General features: G+C 36.8%; 1 long non-coding RNA gene across 1 annotated transcript in view; it reads right to left on the bottom strand.

Moving 5' to 3' along the window:
• LOC134737051 (uncharacterized) overlaps nucleotides 1-21169 on the bottom strand; it is a 345347-nt gene that overhangs the window by 105728 nt on the left and 218450 nt on the right. The window contains exon 3 of the long non-coding RNA XR_010121613.1: nucleotides 1495-1610. This is a non-coding gene — a long non-coding RNA (uncharacterized lncRNA). The remainder of the gene's footprint in view (nucleotides 1-1494; nucleotides 1611-21169) is intronic.

The raw sequence follows: 21169 nt of genomic DNA, 5'->3' as shown, positions 1-21169 counted from the left end.
TAAGCATGCATGATCTTTGCCCATTTATCTATTGGAGTCTCAGGGTTTTTCTCATTGATTTTTAAGACCATGTCTGTCATGTTTGGTGCTGGAACTCTGGCACTGCATGTGACAAAATAAAAATTAATTTAATTACTTCTTTATAAATTAATATTAAGCATTTTAATATTTGTTGTAATTATTTTTATTTGCCATCTTTTAGTTTAACGCACACAGTTTAAACCCTTGACATTTGTTAAATCTCTGTCCTTTCTTTAGCAAATTCTTCCATTTGGTTGAAGTATAGGAGGTCTTACCTAATGTATAACTCAGATAAACAAACACCCAGAGCTTTCTTCTAGGCATTTCATGGCTTAATATTTATAAGTTCATAATGATCTGGAATTTATTTTAATATGGGATACAGTTCTAGGCAACATGTTTATTTAAAAATGACCTAAACCCACTTGTTAAATAACCTTTCTCTTCCCCAAAGATTTTTTAGTAAATCATTTTCACATATTTAGTTTATGTATGTACTAAAATGCCCTTTTGGTATTTTTCTGTTTCTTTGAGCTTTCTGAAGATGCTTATGTTTGTATCATATTAAATAATATAACTTTATACTATTTTAATATCTTGCAGCAATAATTTACCTCCTTACTTTTTTCATACTGAATAATGATATATTTTTGTCTATACATTTTTCCACATAATTCCATTTATATTCTCATCTATATATTTTGTATATAATTTTAAAAATATATTTTAAAAATTAATATTTTAAATTTCATTAGAGGAATTCGTACACACATTATTAAAAAAAAAGATAAGAACAAGGAAAATGGGAGAACCCTAATGAAACGCAATCCTCTCTCAATTCACCTTTCTCACTCCTATTCTCTGTTCAAGACTCTAAATAATATGTTTATGCAAATATATTTTAAAATTCATCCATTTCAAACATTATCTGCTTCAACTAAACAAGACAGGATTCAACTGCACAGCACTAAAAATCCCTCCTCTATTCCTTCTACTAGAGTTAAATCACTATTACAATATATATCTCTGTTACCTTTGTAACTTTAAGTCACATATTTTAATATTTATTTTTTGATCAAACAACTAGAGATTTTCTCTGGATTTCTAGCTTTATACAGTACATGGTTTAGAGTTCCTATCTATTTCATCACCTGTCTTCCCTCTCTCTACCACTTGATTTTTTTCATCTGAATATTTATGCTATATTGCATAGTTTGACACCATTTATATTCTTGTTCTGCAATCACAGTTGTGTAAACCTTCACTAACTTACACTATGATTCCAGAAGACTCAGTAACTACAACCGTTCCAGTAGTTCTTCCCATTCACCCAATAAAAAGACAAACGGAATGTTTTACCTTAAAGCTTTAAGATAATGTAGTGTGTCCTCTCTCACTAGACAACGTGGCCCCCAACAAGAGCTTCTTCTGTGTACCCTGTATTTACAGAGTCCTAGTGGACTGCTGACTCACCTATAAATTCTAAAGAGGAAGAAATGAGGTGCTGGTCACTTTGATGGAAGAGCAAATTCGAGTTGGCTGTGCTGGGATTGGTCAGCATTTTCAATTTGTTGGGATGTGAGTACATCCTGCAGAAAAGAAGAGAGAAAAGATAGAGAATGAATGGTATTGTTTAATGAAAAGGGGTTAAGAAAGAATCAAGCAACTAACAGAAATAGAGATGCATTTGTCATCTCCAGAGAGTTTCAACTGAGGGATCCCCAGTGATGGGAGTCTCTGAAGAACCCGTGTAAAAGCCTCCCACAAGAAAAAAAAAGTGAGCTTTCATCACCTGCAAGTCTAGAAAGCATAGGAGCTACATTACAACCACACCAGATGGAACTTTCCTGCCCCTTTCCTCTTCTCTCTCCCCCTATTCTGATCTTTGAGAAGTAGAAACCAGCCACCAAGATAGGGGAGAAGAGAAAAAAGAGAAGCTTTAACATTAAAGCAAAAATTGAAATTTTGAATATTATATGAGATTAGACCTTGAAATTCTGAGTCCATGTCTTATGAGTTACAATGAGAGAAAAACTCTGTTCCATAAAAGTGACCACAAACTGTCATACTTTTCATCCAGGAAGGTAAATAACTCTAAACAGTAATTTCAATGGAAAGAGAAAGAGGGGAAAAGATTGCTTCATGATCACTCGCTATCAGCTGTGCTTGTTGGAAGCAATGTCTGCATAAGGTTAAAGACAGGAATGGGAGAGTAAAGGCCATCTCAAGCCAATTTCAGCCAATTCAAGAAAATAACATTTCAGCCAATTTCAGCCAATTCGAGCCTGAGAACTCTATGTTTCTCATTTTGAAATTTATCATATCTTAATATGTGCATTATTTCAAGCGTATATATAGGACCCTATACGAGAAATAAATGTAATTTTAAAAGGTTGCATGTAAATATGTTTTAAGTAAATAATAATGTCTTCCTCTAGCTTCATTAAATTTACATTAGCTTCATTTCTGATATTTTTCAGATGACCAAGGATTCCAAGTTTCTATATCCTTTGAGCAAATGTTGGTTCATATAAAAGCCATTACTGAAAATTTACGAGAGAAGCAAATAATATGGTAATTCACTGTGCTTTTGTTTTGGCCCAAACATTTAGTTCTATATATTTCTTTCACAATCTTTTATAATGGAATTCCATACATGGACTTTTTAAATCCACATATAATTATTCATGTCCACTATTTCTCTCAATCAATAGTGTCTACAGGAAAGCATATTATATGGTGTGCCCAAGACTTGTTAAGTATTGCTAGTGAATATATGACCATTCGTTGGCTGGAAACACAAGCAGTCACCTTGGCAGTAAAGTGACAATCAAAAATACCATTTTCCTTTTACGTTTCTATAGTTTATAGACTCATTATCCTCTGGCCTCTGATCATCTCTTTCTAGCCTTCCCTTAACAGTTTGCTTATTACTTTCTGCTTCTCAAAAGGGATCTAAGGCACCTTAAAATAAAATTCATGTATATAACAAAGTTCTGGAAAAAATAACATATCAAAGATATAAGAAGAGCAAAAGAAAGCAAAAATGCTAAGAATGAGGTTTGATATAATTATTGTGATTGCCTATTCAATTTTGTTCTACATTTCCTCAGAGGCAAGAAAATGAGTATGTTGAATATTTCAAGTTATTTGTTTGAAGAAAGCAAATCAATTTTAAGAGAGAAAAAGAAATAGATACAGAAAGTCAGAAAGAGAGCTAGAGAGAAAAATGGGCACATACACTTCTCCCTTGGTTATAAATTCAAAATAAATTTATCAAATGACATTGTATACACAGAATGATGGACAGTTTGTCTTTGACCAAAATTATCTACCAGATACAAACAAAACCAAAGATATAACATTTAAATTTAATTCTGTGAAGGTGATTGTTCAGAAGATAACTTAGTGTAAAACAACTATGTAACTTTCTAGTGCTCTTTCCAACTCAAGATAGAGGTGATTACCCAGAGAGCTGAGTGGATACCATGTTTCACAGACTGTTTTACCTACAGGGCACTGCTCTCAGTAGGGTTTTAAGTAGAAGTTGGTTAGCACACAGTTTGAAGTCAAGTGCTTCAGCAAGAGTCTAGGGGAGCATCATTACTTGTTTCAGCAGAGCCATATGTTCAATACCACATTGGCAAGTGGCGATGCTAATGCAGACAGTCTAAAGACCATTTCAATTCATCGTATTCATAAATGGAAGGCCTGCAGTCTCCTATGTGTCTCCAAAAATCTATTGATTTCCTTCTAAGCTTTAAGTCAATAAAGGTGCATTAGTCTGACAACAAGGACATATGTTTCCAACACTGTCTTGTGAAAAAGCTCGTAACTTCAAGTCCCCCATGATAAAAAGCCTTTTCTCCAGAAGCAAGTTTATTTCTATTCAAACTTTAGAAGCATAAACATAAATTAGAAATATTTCGGGGGCGTACTTTCTCTAAGTTTAAAAAAGGTAAAAAAGCTCTTTGCCATTTCACTATTTCAAAGCTTTTAAGTCAAACCCCCAATGCAACCTGCTTTATTAAAAAAAAAAAGTTCATTTGTTTTAAAGCATTGTGGTCATGCTAATGTATCTTCAAAATCAATTAAACCTTATCTAAACATCTCAAGAGGGAGGAAGCTTTACTCTATTTTCATCTAAACCACAGACACAAAGCCCTTAGTAAATGTATTTTCATGCTGTGCTGGGAATATGTTACGTCCAAGTAAACTGCTTAAATGTCATCCAGCAAAGTGCAAATCCAGCTTATAGTCTGGAGGAATGAATGTTTGAAAGTCTAATACACTCAGATTAATGGTGGGCTGTAGTTATATACAATGATGTTATCATGCCAAGAAAGGATGCTAGCCAGACAGACTTACAGTATAACTTGGAAACCTTGACTGTAAAGTTTCTTGGCTAGAGATGAAACATGTGACCTGTTAGGACTCTCTTTACTTAAAAAAAATAAGCAAAGTCCAGAAAAGTATTTTACGTTATACTCTGAAAGGGGGTCATAATCCTGCTTTGACAGCTGAATAAGAGGCAAATAAAACCAAACTGTGTACTAACTTTATCTGATACACACCCAGCTGTCCAAATAGTCCCAGTAGGGACAGGAAAGTAAAGACACAAGCTCACCCAATAGGGTCATCCTAACATAGTGATGACAATTGGCTCAATTAAATCTTTTAAACATTTTATTCTACTAAAGTCAAAATCTCCCCCTCAGCAAAAAGTCATCTCCTCATAGCACATTTACTCTCTGACCATCTTTGACCTGACTGAAATATCTGAGTCATCTTTTCAAGTCCCTCTCTCACCAAATGAACTGCCAAGCAGCAACAACATCCCTATTGTATATACTGCATTGTAATATATACTAAGGAAGAAAAAAAAATAGTTGCAAGACGGATTTATGCACCAAATAACAATGTGGCTGAACAATCGAAAACTTCAAGAATGTCAGCATAAGCATGTGGAAAAAATAATGACTAAAATAAAATATACAAAAAAGTTGTTATAATGTAGAATTATATTTTCTTTATTTCCCAAAAAAGTAATGGAAACACTCATTTTGTATAAAAGAGAATATTTTAAATATTGTCCTACAAGATAGTTGGAAGAATAAAAACAAAAATATACAAAACGAGAAAAGAAAGAAACACAAAAGTAGCATATCAACACGTGAGAATGAATATAATATAAAATCCATGCAACACTATTAAGTAAGAAATAACCAAGGGCTGCAGTTTGTTCACAATGGCTTCCTGAAGGAAGTGATTTTCTGGGCTATGGAAAACAAAGTTGTCCTGCAACAGATCATGATAAATTGATGAGGATACCAGAAAAGCTGGAGCAGATGTAATATGAGTCCATAAGAATGCTGAGGCTGCAAGAAAGAAGACTATTTCCTATACATTGCAAAAGTATATACCAAAACAATTACATTTTTTCAAAAGCAGTTGTAAAGTGGCAGGAAAAGCTCTGTGCCAGAAATTAAATGACCTGGATTTTGCGCTAGTCCTGTCACTGTTGTGACTTTGAGTGTTTCACATAAATTCTCAGAGTCTTAATTTCCTCATCTGAAAAATGACAATAATGACACATAGCCTCCCACCTTCCTTTGTTATTGTAAAGGTCAAACAATATGATGTTTCTGAATATGAAGATGTAAACTGCTACTTGTGTGGAAAGGATTTATATGAGGAACATGTTAATTGCAACTGTCAAAATGCCCACATGACCCAGTCCTCAGTTTTAGATGCTCCATACACTCTCCTGATTTAGCCTCATTCATACTCATGGCTTCAACCAGCACCTAAATCCTGATGGCTTTCAAATCAATATTTCTAACTCAGATCTAACTACTTACTAGATATTTCCATAAAATGATCCAAATGTACTTATAATCAACATGTCCAAAAATGAACTTACTCTCCTCTCTCTGTAATCTGCTCCATACCTGATATAATCTATCTAAGTGAAATGCAAGGTCAGCATGACTCCAGTCCTGTGTCAAGTCCCACAGCAGCAGAGACTGAGATGAATATTCATGTGCAGTGACAGAGCAAGAAAGTGCTCCCAGAAGAAATCTCTGAGGGAGGAAGGGAAAGAGGAATGGGAAAAGGAAGAAGCCAAGCAACAGTGTGATCTCAGCAAAATTCTAGCCTCAGCTTTATCACACAGAGGAAGTCTGGAATGAACATTACCTCCCTTGGCTCATGCCACTCCAGAAAGAAGACCCTGGGCTTTCATATTCCTGTACATACCATTCCTGGCAAAAACCACCTCAGGGTGGAGGGTAGGGGAAACTGATACGGTTTGGCTGTGTTCAAACCCAAATCTCATCTTGAATTGTAGGTCCCATAATCTCCATATGTTGTGGGAAGGACCCGGTGGGAAATAACTGAATCATGGGGGGCAGTTTCCCCCAGAGTTCTCATGGTAGTGAGTAAGTCTCACAAGATCTGATGGTTTTATAAGGGGTTTCCCTTCTTGCTTGGCTCTCATTCTTTCTTGTCTGCTGCCATGTAAGACGTGACCTTCGCCTTCCACCATGATTGTGAGGCCTCCCCAGCCACGTGGAACTGTGAGTCCATTAAACCTCTTTTTTAAAAAATAAATTACCTAGTCTTAGGTATGTATTTATCAGCAGCATGAGAACAGAATAATACAGGAACGTAAACTTCCAGGTACTTTCCAGGTCACTTTCCTCTGACCACATGAGGAAAGTGGTTCCAGGAGTTGTCAAGCATCTTCCAATGAGGCAAAAGAACGCGGAAGAACCTAGAGAGCTCCCTTGCCCCAACCCCACTACACACACACACACACACACACACACACAGATCTGGGGAGATCCGAGTATAGTAGCCCCTGAATATCCAACCCAGATACCTATGAGGCATCTTGGAGTCATAGCTTTCATTCACCCCATGCATTGTACCATACTGGTCGTGAAGCCCTATAGAGTCTGTTGCTAAGTCCTACATAGATGCAGGTTCTCTCTCAACTTGACTCTGACCAGTCCTTTGTTACACTTTGAACCCTTCATTGCTTCTAACTTGAACTTCTGGAAAAGCTTGCTACCTTATCACTAAGCCTCCTCTCAAAGCCTCCATTCATTTATCCTCCAAAAGACAGGCAAACTAATATTTTACAATCAATCAATCAATAAATTTAATTTGTCACTTCCCTATCTAACATATTTAAGTATCTCCCCATAATTTTTAAGATGAAACCAAAACTCCTTAGCTTTATACAGCCAACCAGTCATGTTTTAGCCTCTAACCATCTCTCCAGCTTAACCATTCTCAAACTGTTTGGTCTCCAGATTACGTACACTCCAAAAGTTTACTGAGGACTCCAAAGAGCCTTGGATTATGTGGTTGTAGTATAACTTTTAATACTGAGTATATTAAAATTTAAAACAGAATAATATTGAAATATACCTACTAATTAATGTTATATTATATATTCATAGAAATAATATATTTTATGAAACACATCTATATTTTCCAAAACAAAACAATAATGAGAAGAATGGCATCATTTTACATTTTTTGCTAATTTCTTTAAGGACTGCCTTAATAGAAAGCAAACAGTGTTAACATAGATTCATTTCCTTTCAAGAATCATACTGAACATATTATCTTAGAATAAGGACTTTTTCTTAAAACTACAGTGAACGTCACTGCTTGTAAATAAGTATATATATTTGTGTGTGTATGTGTGTGTGTATACATATATATAATCTACCATAATGCCTACAGAGTATTCCTTTGTATAAATCTACTATGGTTTATTTAATAAATGTTTTTGGACTTCTCAGCTTTTTCTAATGTTATACTATTAAAAACAAGTATACAAATAGAAAATAATTTACACATGTATTTTTCTGCTTCTATCCATTTCTGTGATTAAGACAAATTTTTAAGAATCTCATTTCTGCTTAATCAAGAAATATGCATATTATTAAACTTTGTCACATTGCTAAATTGCCAACCAGAAATACTAGATCACCTATGCTTGCCTCCACAACAATGCTTATTTTTCTACATCGTTACTAATACTAGGCATTAAAAGTCCTCTTATTCTTTGCCAATTCGGTAGATTAAAACATAGCATCTTATTAAGTGTGACTCTGATTATCAGCAAAAATATAGGCATATACATAATTTCCCCAATTTATGTTTTTTCCTTGTAATTTTTCATGCAATGCTTTTGCCACATAGTTTTATTTGCTTTTTTGTTTCTTTACCAACAAAATTTCTTTTCTCTCTCTCTCTCTCTCTCTCATTTATGGGTTTTGCCTTTGGAGTGAGGCTTAGAAATGGCCGGGCACAGTGGCTCACACCTGTAATCCCAACACTTTGGGAGGCCGAGGTTGGAAGATCACTTGCGGTCAGGAGTTCAAGACCAGCCTGGCCAACATGGTGAAACCCCATCTCTACTAAAAATACAAAAAATTAGCTGGATGTGGTGGCACACACCTGTAATCCCAGCTACTCAGGAGGCTGAGGCAGGAGAATCGCTTGAACACTGGAGGCAGAAGTTGCGGTGAGCCAAGATCACACCACTGCACTCCAGCCTGGGTGAAAAAGTGAGACTCCATCTAGAAAAAAAATAAACTTGAAGAAGGAATTACCTAACTTTAGGAATGATTAATCTGTCATCAAGGGAGTTGTTTAAGGATATGCTGGATGATTTTCTGCTGTTATTTTGTGAATAAGTCTATATTTGACCTCGGAAATTGAATAATTATGTAAATAAAAAATTAATTTATTAAGAGCAGAAACAAACAGAAGAATCAAAAACAGAAATGAGGGAGGGGCTTCAAGATGGCTGATGAGATGCACCTGGCAATTCTCCTCCACAGAGAAGAACCAATGTATTAAGTAGATAATTACACTTTAAATAGCTCAACTAGGAGGGAATACTGGAACTCAATAGAGAAGTGATAGGAACAACTAATGCAATGAAGAAGAGAGAAGCAAGGCAGCCTGCTTGGCTAGGATCAGCTGGGGAGAGCTCTCCCAATCAGGGAAACAGTAAATGAAAGATCCCCAGTGGCCCATATTCCCACATAGGCTACTCCAGTACTAGTCATGGGAGAGCCTTTCCATCCTTGCAGGCCCTGAGACTAACGTAGAGATCTACCTGCAGACAGGTGCAATGGCATTATTCCAGACAGTGAGCTCATGCTGGGTTCCACACATACCCTGAGTCCCAAGCAGCTACGACATGGCGCCATTTTGAGGACCCAGCTTCCACCAGACTGCATCCTTCCCTGGGGCCCCAAAGCCCCTTCATCTACACATTCCTAAAGCCCCATTTACGTATCCTGCACGTAGCCACCACCAGAGCTGGTTGTTGCTGCCAGAGCTGAAACACAAGCCATTGGCAGTAACACTGATGCCCCCAGCAGCAAAGCTGCTGAGCATTTTCATGTGCCTGAAGGACAGACTCCCCCACCTCCAGCTGCCACCACTGCTGGCTGCTGCCACTGGGGCCAAAGCACAGGCCACTGGCAGTAACCCTGCCCATCCCAGTAACAGGCTGCCATGCACTTTCACACATCCTGAGGTCAGGCTTCCCTGCCTGCAGCCACCGCTTGGGATCAACGTGCATTCTCCCCAGCCACCTATCTACATTCACTGCCAATGAAAGCACCCCCACCCTCCCTATCAGCAAGGTGCAGAACAGCCACTACTAATTCGACTCAAGCACTTTGCTGTGAGCCTGGGGATTACCCAACCCCTGGCCACCAGAGCCAATGTCCATAGGCACTACTAGGGAGCTTAAGGTCAAGGTCACCCAGCGTTGCTCTGCAGCCCTCCTTAGTGTCTGAGCATGGTGTTTGAGGGTTTGGGTACCACCAAGTCCTGTCACCCACCGTTAGCACCCATGCACTTATCCCAGGGAGCTGAGGATGGGCTCACCCTGTCTGCTACCACAACTACCTGCATGCATAACCTATAGGCCTGGGTTCTGGTCCATCCAGCGTATCACAACCACTGGCAACACCAGTGTGACTGCTTGGAAGCCAGAAGGTTATCCCACAACTACTGCTGAATCCCACAGCTGGCCTGCTGCCCAGGGGCCTGTGGACCCACCCACCAGCTTGGTCATCTGCTGGTACTACTGGCACCCAGGAAAACTGCCCATAGGCCCAAGGATTGGCCTGCCTGGATCTGTTAACACTGGTGCCAGCATTGTCCACCTGGGGCCTAAGGATAGGTGTACTCATCCGACCAGTGCACTCACTGGGGCCTGAGGACTAGCCCAACTGGCATCTTTACCTCCAACAAAACTTTAGTATGGTTTCCACTAATAACTGCACCCTAAGCCACTGAGTAAATCACAAACACTATTGACACTAATTACAGTCAAATAAATTATACAAAGACTACACTACTGCACACACCCAGAATCAAAGCCAAAGCGCCCTACACAACAAATACCACAGATTTAACTTCAAGAAAAAAAATCCTCCTCTATGAAAGCAAATCCAAAAAATTAGAACAAGTGACTGTTACACCAGATATGCAGATATCAATGTAAGGACACAAGAAACATGAAAAAGTAAAGAAATATGATGCCTCCAATGGAACACAATGATTCTCCAGCAACAGATTCCAAAGAAATAGGAATTTATGAAACCCCAGCAAAAGAATTCAAAATAATGATATTCAAGAAGTTCAGTGAGATATAAGAGAAGATAAACTAGTACAAACAAATCAGGAAAACCATATAGGATATGAATGAGAAATTTACAATAGGTACAAATATCATAAAAAAAAAAAACATAATTCCCAGAATGGAAGAATTCATTGAATAAAATAAAAAATAAATATTTGAGCACTTCAACAGTAGACTAATTCAAGCAAAAAAGAATTTCACAACTTTGAAGACAGGTTATTTCTGACTGAAATAGTCAGATAAAAGTAAAAGGAAATGAAAAAGAACGAACAAAGCCCACATGACATATTGGGACACTATAAAGTGACCAAATATACAAATTTTCAGTGTCCCAGAACAAAGAAAAAACAAAAGGAGGGAAAACCTAGTTAATAAAATAATAGCTGAAAACTTCCCAACTAGAAAGAAATTTAGATATCCAGATACAGAAGCTCAGAGATCCTTAAAAAGATACAATTTTTAAAAAGGTCCCTGTAGTGCATAATAGTTAAACTGTTGAAAGTCAAAACAAAGAAAGAATTCTAAAACTAGCAAGACAAAAGCATCTAGTCACTTTTAAGGGAAACTCCATCAGACTAGCAGTGTATTTCTCTGCAGAAACCTTACAGCCTAAGAGAATGAGAGGATGTATTTAAACTGCTGAAAGAAAAAAAAAAATGACAGCCAAGAATACTACAACTAGCAAAGTTCCCTGCCATAAATGAAAGAGAAATAAAGTCTTTCCCTGACAAGCAAAAACTGACAGAATTAATCACCACTAGATTAGCCCTACAAGAAATGCTTAAGGGAGTCCTATACCTGAATTCAAAGGATTCAAATTCAAAAGGATGATATCTACTATCACGAAAACACATTAAAGTATAAAACTCACTGATAAAGCAAATACACAAACGAGAAAGAGAAGGAACTTAAATGCTGCCATTACAGAAAACCACCAAACCACAATGATAAACAATAACATATAAAGAAAGGACCAAAGAATACACACAATATTTGGCAAATAATTAACAAACTGACAGGAACAAAATCTCACATACTTATAGTAACCTTAAATGTAAACAGACTAAATTTTTCACTTAAAAGATACAGACTGGTTGAATGGATTTAAAAATATGATCCAACTATATGATACCTACAATAAACTAATCCCATCTGTAAAGATACATATAGACTGAAAGTAAAGGGATGGAAAAAGATATTGCATGAAAACCTAGAGTGAGCAGGAATAGCTATATTTATATGAGATAAAACAGACTTTAAGTAATAAAGAGTAAAAAGAAACAAAATAGGTCATATAATAATAAAGGGATCAATTCAGTAAGAGGATATAATAATTCTAAATATATATTCACATAACACTGGAGCACAAGATATATAAAGGAAATATTACTAGATCTAAAGAGAGAAATAGACTCCAATAAAATAACAATGGTAGATTTCAATTCTCCACTCTCAACATCAGACAGATCTTCTAGATAGCAAATGAACAAAGAAACATTGGAGTTAAACTGGACTTTAGACCAAATGGACCTAACGGGCATTTACAGAACATTTTGTCAAACAGCTAGCAGATAACATTCTTCTCATGGCACATGGAACACACTGAAGGATAGGCGATATGCTAGAACACAAAACAAGTCTCAACAAATTTTTAAAAGATCAAAATTATACAAAGTATCTTCTCAGACCAAAGTGGAATCAAACTAGAAATAAGTACCAACAGGAAATTTGGAAATTGTACAAATACAGGGAAATTAAACAACATGCTCCTGAATGATAATTGGGTCAATAAAAAAAATTAAGACAGTAATCAAAAATTTGTTTTGTTTCTTGAAAAAAATGAAACTGAAACACAACATGCCAAAACCTATTGGATATAGTGAAAGCAGTGCTAAGAGAGATGTTTAAAGCCATATATGGCTACACCAAGAGTGAACAGATTTCACATAAACAATCTAAAGATCTAAAGATTGTACCTCAACGAATCTGAATAGCAAGAACAAACCAAACTTAAAATTAGTAGGAAAAAAAAAATCACAGCAGAACTAAATGAAACAATGACTTAAAAAAGCAATAAAAAGAATCAACAAAACAAAAGGTTATTTTTTAAAAAGACAAACAAAACTCATGCTAAAAAATCTCAATAAACTACATATTGATGGAACATATCTCAAAATAATAAGAGCTATAATGACCAACCAATAGCCAATATCACACTGAATGAGCAAAAGCTGGAAGCATTCCCTTTGAAAATTGGCACAAGACCTATTCATAATAGCAAAGAGTTGGAACCAACCCAAATGTCCAACAACGATAGACTGGATTAAGAAAATGTGGCACATATACACCATGGAATACTATGTAGCCATAAAAAATGATGAGTTCATGTCCTTTGTAGGGACACAGATGAAACTGGAAAACATCATTCTCAGTAAACTATCGCAAGGACAAAAAACCAAATACCGCATGTTCTCACTCATAGGTGGGAATTGAACAATGAGAACTCATGGACACAGGAAGGGGAACATCACACTCTGGGGACTGTTGTTGGGTGGGGGGAGGGGGGAGGGACAGCATTAGGAGATATACCTAATGCTAAATGACGAGTTAATGGGTGCAGCAAAACAACATGGCACATGGATACATATGTAACAAACCTGCACATTGTGCACATGTACCCTAAAACCTAAAGTATAATAAAAAAATTAAAAAAAAAGAAATCTATTTATAAACAAAAAAAAAAAGAAAAGAAAATTGGCACAAGACAAGGATGCCTTCTCTCACCACTCCTATTCAATATAGCAGTGGAAGTTCTGGCCAGGGCAATCAGGCAAGAGAAAGAAAGAAAGGGTATTCACATAGGAAGAGAGAGGAAGTCAAATTGTCTCTGTTTGCAGATGACATGATTGTATATTTAGAAAACCCCATCATCTCAGTCCCAAAACTCCTTAAGCTGATAAGCAACTTCAGCAAAGTCTCAGAATACAAAATCAATGTGCAGAAATCACTAGCATTCCTATACACCAACAATAGGCAAGCAGAGAGCCAAATCATGAGTGAACTCCCATTCACAATTGCTACAAAGAGAATAAAATACCTAGAAATACAACTTACAAGGGACGTGAAGGAACTCTTGAAGGAGAACTACAAACCACTGCTCAAGGAAATAAGAGAGGACACAAACAAATGGGAAAACATTCCATCCTCATGGATAGGAAGAATCAATATCGTGAAAATGGCCATACTGCCCAAAGTAATTTATAGAGTCAATGCTGTTCCCATCAAGTTATCATTGACTTTCTTCATAGAATTAGAAAAAACTACTTTCAATTTCATGTGGAACCAAAAAAGAGCCCATATAGCCAAGACAATCCTCAGCAAAAAGAACAAAGATGGAGGCATAATGCTACCTGACTTCAAACTATACTAAAAGGCTACAGTAAACAAAACAGCATGGTACTTGTACCAAAACAGATATATGAACCAATGGAACAGAATCGAGAACTCAGAAATAAAACTGCACATCTACAACCATCTGATCTTCAACAAACCTGACAAAAACAAGCAACGGGGCAAGGGTTCCCTATTTGATAAACAGGGCTGGGAAAACTGGCTAGCCATATGCAGAAAACAGAAACTGGACCCCTTCCTTATGCTTTACACAAAAATAACTCAAGATGGATTGAAGACTTAAATGTAAAACCCAAAACCATAAAAACCCTAGAAGAAAACCTAGGCAATGCCATTCAGGACATAGGCGTGGGCAAAGACTTCATGACTAAAACACCAAAAGCAATTGAAACAAACTAAAATTGAGAAATGGGATCTAATTAATCTAAAGGGTTCTGCACAGCAAAAGAAACTATCATCAAGAGTGAACAGGCAACCTACAGAATGGGAGAATAATTTTGCAATCTATCCATCTGACAAAGTGCTAATATACAGAATCTACAAAGAACTTAAACAAATTTATAAGAAAAAAACAATCCCATCAAAAAGTGGGCAAAGGATATGAACAAACACTTCTCAAAAGAAGACCTTTATGTGGCCAACAAACATGGAAAAAAGTTCATTATCACTGGTCATTAGAAAAATACAAATCAAAACCACAATGAGATACCATCTCATGCCAGTTAGAATGGTGATCATTAAAAATTCAGGAAACAACAGATGCTGGCAAGGATGTGAAGAAATAGGAACACTTTTACACTGTTGGTGGGACTGCAAATTAGTTCAACCTTTGTGGAAGGCAGTATGGTGATTCCTCAAGGATTTAGAACCAGAAATACCATTTGACCCAGCAATCCCATTATTGGGTATATACCCAAAGGATTATAAATCATTCTACTATAAAGACACATGCACACATACGTTTATTGCAGCACTATTTACAATAGCAAAGACTTGGAACCAACCCAAATGCCCATCAATGATAGACTGGATAAAGAAAAGGTGGCACATATACACCATGGAATACTATGCAGCCATAAAGAAGAATGAGTTAATGTCCTTTTCAGGGACATGTACTGAGCTGGAAACCATCATTCTCAGCAAACTAACACAGGAACAGAAAACCAAACACTGCATGTTCTCACTCATAAGTGGGAGTTGAACAATGAAAACACATGGACACAGGGAGGGGAACATCACACACAGGGGCCTGTCGGGGGGTCAGGGGCAAGAGGAGGGAGAGCATTAGGACAAATACCTAATGCATGCAGGGCCTAAAACCTAGATGACGGGTTGATAGGTGCAGCAAACCACCATGGCACATGTATACCTATGTAACAAACCTGCACATTCTGCATATGTATCCCAGAACTTAAAGTAAAATTTTTTTAAAAAGATAAACAAAACTGATAAACCACTAATCTAATCAAGAAAAAAAGGGAGGATATAAAAATAAACAAAATTCAAAATGAAAAAGAAGACATTACAACTAATATCACAGAAATAAAAATGATTATGAGGGGCTGGGCGTGGTGGCTTATGCCTGTAATCCCAGCACTTTGGGAGGCCGAGGTGGGTGGATTGCCTGAGCTCAGGAGTTCGCAACCAGCGTGGGCAACATGGTGAAATCCTGTCTCTACTAAAACACAAAAAATTAGCCAGGCATGGAGGTATGCGCCTGTAGTCCCAGCTATTCGGGAAGCTGAGGCAGCAGAATGGCGTGAACCCAGGAGGCAGATGTTGCAGTGTGCTGAGATCATGCCACTGTACTCCAACCTGGGTGACAGAGTGAGATTCTGTCTCAAAAAAAAAAAAAAAAAAAGATTATGAGTAACTACTTTAAACACCTGTATGTTAACAGCATAGAAAACTTATAAAAAATTGATATATTTCTAGACACATACAACCTATCAAGATTGAATTAGGAAGAAACAGAAAATCCAAACAGACCCAAAACAAGTAACAAGATTGAATCCATAATAAGTAGTCTCCCAACCACGAAAAGCCCAGGATCTGTTGGTTTTATTGCCAAATTCTACCAAACATGTAAAGAAAAACTTACAACAATTCTCTTCAAGTCATGTTTAAAAAAACAAAAAGAGGGAATTCTCCCTAACTCATTCTATGAGGCCAGGTTTACACTGATACCAAAACCAGGCTAGGACACAACAACAACAACAAAAAAAAAACTACAGCCAATATTCCTGATGAACATAGATGAAAAATTCTCAACAAAATACCAGCAAATTGAATCCAAAAGAACATCAAAAAGCTAATACAACATGATCAAGTAGGATTTATCCCAGGGATACAAGGATGTTTTAACACAATACATGTGATACATCACACCAAGAGAATGAAGGACAAAAACCATATGGTCATTGCAAAAGACACAGAAAAGGCATTTAGTAAAATTCAGTGTCTTTTCAAGATGTAGTCCCAGCTACTTGGGAGGCTGAGACAGGAGAATGGCGTGAACCCAGGAGGCAGAGATTGCAGTGAGCCAAGATTGTGCCACTGCACTCCAGCCTGGGCGACAGAGTGAGACTGCATCTCAAAAAAAAAGAAAAAGAAAAATTCTCAACATACTAGGAATCGAAGGAATATACCTCAACATAATAAAGTCATATATGACAAATCCATACCTAATGTCATACTGACAAGGAAAAGCTAAAAACATTTCCTCTAAGAACTATACACAACTAGGATGCCCACTTTTACCACTCCTATTCAATCGTACTAGAAGTCAAAGCCAGAGAAATGAGGCAAGAGAAGGAAATAAAACACATCCAAATTGGAAAAGAGGAAGTCAAACTGTCCTATGCAAATGATAAAATATTATATTTAGAAAAGTCAAAAGATTCCATCAAAAAACCCTTAGAACTGATAAACAAATTCAGTAAAATTGCAGGTTACAAAATCAACATATGAAAATCGAATGCATTTACAATTCATCCATAATGAAATAGCTGACAGAGATATCAAGAAATTGATGTCATTTACACTAACTACAAAAATAAGAAAATATCTGGGAGTAAATTTAACCACAGAGGTGAAAGACCTCTACAAGGAAAACTACAAAACACTGATGAAAGAAATGGAAGATGACAAAAACAAATGGAAAGACATCCCTGTCCATGGATCAGAAGAAATTATATTGTTAAAATGATGCAATTACCAAATGCAATTCACAGATTCAATGCAATCCCTATGAAAATGCAATGATATTTTTCACAGAAATAGGAAAAACAATCCTAAAATTTGTATGGAGCCAAACAAGGCTGGACAGTTAAAGTGCTCCTGAGGAAAAAGAACAAAGCTGGAGATATCAGAATACCTCACTTCAAAATACATTATAAGGATATAGAAACCAAAACAGCATGGTATTGATATGAAAACAGACACACAGACAAATGGAACAGAAGAGAGAAGTCAGAAATAAATCTATGTATTTACAAACAACTGATTTTTGACAAAACCACCAAGAACATGCATTGGGGAAAGGGCATCTCCTTCAATAAATGGTGCTAAGAAAACTGATATCAATACATAGAAGATTGAGATTGGACTGCTATCACTCACTGTATTCAAAAATCAACTCAAGATGAATTAAAGACTTGACACTATAAAACCACTAAAAGAAAACATAGAGGAAACACTTCAAAACATTGGTCTAGGTAAAGACTTTATGGCTAACACCTCAAAAGCACAGGCAACAAAACCAAAAATAGACAAATGGGACTATATCCAACTAATAAGCTTCTGCACAGGAAATGAAAAATCAATAAGGTGAAGAGACAACATGTTGAATGGAAGATAATATTAACAAACTATTCATCTGACAAGGACTAATAGCCATAATAAATAAGGAACTCAACTCAACAGTGAGAAAAAAATCCCATTATGAGGCCAGCATCATCCTGATACCAAAGCCTGGCAGAGACACAACAAAAAAAGAGAATTTTAGACCAATATCCCTGATGAACATCGATGCAAAAATCCTCAATAAAATACTGACAAACCAAATCCAGCATCACATCAAAAAGCTTACCCACCATGATCAAGTGGGCTTCATCCCTGGGATGCAAGGCTGGTTCAACATATGCAAATCAATAAACATAATCCAGCATATAAACAGAACCAAAGACAAAAGCCACATGATTATCTCAATAGATGCAGAAAAGGTCTTTGACAAAATTCAACAGCCCTTCATGCTAAAAACTCTCAATAAATTAGGTATTGATGGGACATATCTCAAAATAATAAGAGCTATTTACGACAAACCCACAGCCAACATCATACTGAATGGGCAAAAATGGGAAGGATTCCCTTTGAAAACTGGCACAAGACAGGGATGCCCTCTCTCACCACTCCTATTCAATACAATGTTGGAAGTTCTGGCCAGGGCAATCAGGCAAGAGAAAGAAATAAAGGGTATTCAATTAGGAAAAGAGGAAGTCAAATTGTCCCTGTTTACAGATGACATGATTGTATATCTAGAAAACCCCATCGTCTCAGCCCAAAATCTCCTTAAGCTGATAAGAAACTTCAGCAAAGTCTCAGAATACAAAATCAGTGTGCAAAAATCACAAGCATTCTTATACAACAAAAACAAACAGAGAGCCAAATCATGAGTGAACTCCCATTCATAATTGCTTCAAAGAGAATAAAATACCTAGGAATCCAACTTACAAGGGATGTGAAGGACCTCTTCAAGGAGAACTACAAACCACTGCTCAATGAAATAAAAGAGGACACAAACAAATGGAAGAACATTCCATGCTCATGGATAGGAAGAATCAATATCATGAAAATGGCCATACTGCCCAAGGTAATTTATAGATTCAGTGCCATCCCCATCAAGCTACCAATGACTTTCTTCACAGAAATGGAAAAAACTACTTTAAAGTTCATATGGAACCAAAAAAGAGCCCACATTGCCAAGTCAATCCTAAGCCAAAAGAACAAAGCTGGAGGCATCACGCTACCTGACTTCAAACTATACTACAAGGCTACAGTAACCAAAACAGCGTGGTACTGGTACCAAAACAGATATAGACCAATGGAACAGAACAGAGCCCTCAGAAATAATACCACACATCTACAACCATTTGATCTTTGACAAACCTGACAAAAACAAGAAATGGGGAAAGAATTCCCTATTTAATAAATGGTGCTAGGAAAACTGGCTGGCCATATGTAGAAAGCTGAAACTTGACCCCTACCTTACACCTTACATAAAAATTAATTCAAGATGGATTAAAGACTTAAATGTTAGACTTAAAACTATAAAAACCCTGAAAGAAAACCTAGGCAACACCATTCAGGACATAGGCATGGGCAAGGACTTCATGTCTAAAACACCAAAAGCAATGGCAGCAAAAGTGAAAATTGACAAATGGGATCTAATTAAACTAAAGAGCTTCTGCACAGGAAAAGAAACTACCATCAGAGTGAACAGGCAACCTACAGAATGGGAGAAAATTTTTGCAATCTACTCATCTGACAAAGGGCTAATATCCAGAATATACAAAGAACTCAAACAAACTTACAAGATGAAAACAAACAACCCCACCAAAAAGTGGGCGAAGGATATGAACAGACACTTCTCAAAAGAAGACATTTATGCAGCCAAAAGACACATGAAAAAATGCTCATCATCACTGGCCATCAGAGAAATACAAATCAAAACCACAGTGAGATATCATCTCACACCAGTTAGAATGGTGATCATTAAAAAGTCAGCAAACAACAGGTGCTGGAGAGGATGTAGAGAAATAGGAACACTTTTACACTGCTGGTGGGACTGTAAACTAGTTCAACCATTGTGGAAGTCAGTGTGGCGATTCCTCAGGGATCTAGAACTAGAAATACCATTTGACCCAGCCATCCCATTACTGGGTATATACCCAAAGGATTATAAATCATGCTGCCATAAAGACACATGCACACATATGTTTATTGTGGCACTATTCACAATAGCAAAGACTTGGAACCAGCCCAAATGTCCATCAATGATAGACTGGATTAACAAAATGTGGCACATATACACCATGGAATACTATGCACCCATAAAAAAGGATGAGTTCATGTCCTTTGTAGCGACATGGATGAAGCTGGGAACCATCATTCTTAGCAAACTATCACAAGGACAAAAAACCAAACACCGCATGTTCTCACTCATAGGTGGGAATTGAACAAGGAGAACACCTGGACACAGGAAAGGGAACATCATACACCGGGGCCTGTTGTGGGGTTGTGGGGAGGCGGGAGAGATAGCATTAGGAGATATACCTAATGTAAATGACGAGTTAATGGGTGCAGCACACCAACATGGCATATGCATACATATGTAACTAACCTATACGTTGTGCACATGTACCCTAGAACTTAAAGTATAATAAATATATACATATATATAAAGTAGGCAAAAGACATAAATAGACATTTCTCAAAACAAGACATACAAATGGTTAAGAGGTATATGAAAAAAGATTTAACATCACTAATCATCAAGGAGATGCGAATTAAAACCACAATGAGACATTACCTTACCCCAGTTAAAATAGCTATTATTAGAAAGAAAAATATAATAACAGATGCTGGTGAGGATGCTGAAAAAAGAGAGCCCTCATACAGTGTTGGTTTGAATGTAAATTAGTACAACCACAATGGGAAACAGTGAAAGATTTCTCAAAAAACTAAAATTAGACCTACCATGTGATATAGCAATTTCACCACTGGGTATTTATCCAAAGGAAAGGAAATCAGTATATCAAAAGGATACCCGCACTACCATGTTTACTGCAGCACTAATCACAATACCAAAGATATGGAAGTGTCCATCAATAGATGAATGAATTTTTAAATGTGTTCTATCTACACAATAAAATATTATTCAGCCATAAAAAAGAAATCCTGTCATTTTCAGCAACATTGATGTAACTGAGAGTCATTATGTTAGGTGAAGTAAGCCTGGCACAAAAAGACAAATACTGCATATTCGCACTC

Source organism: Symphalangus syndactylus, chromosome 6 (genome assembly GCF_028878055.3).
Source record: "Symphalangus syndactylus isolate Jambi chromosome 6, NHGRI_mSymSyn1-v2.1_pri, whole genome shotgun sequence".
NCBI classification, from domain to species: Eukaryota; Metazoa; Chordata; class Mammalia; order Primates; family Hylobatidae; genus Symphalangus; species Symphalangus syndactylus.
Note: the sequence above shows the minus strand (reverse complement) of the source record. Positions and strands in the feature narration are given on the sequence as shown.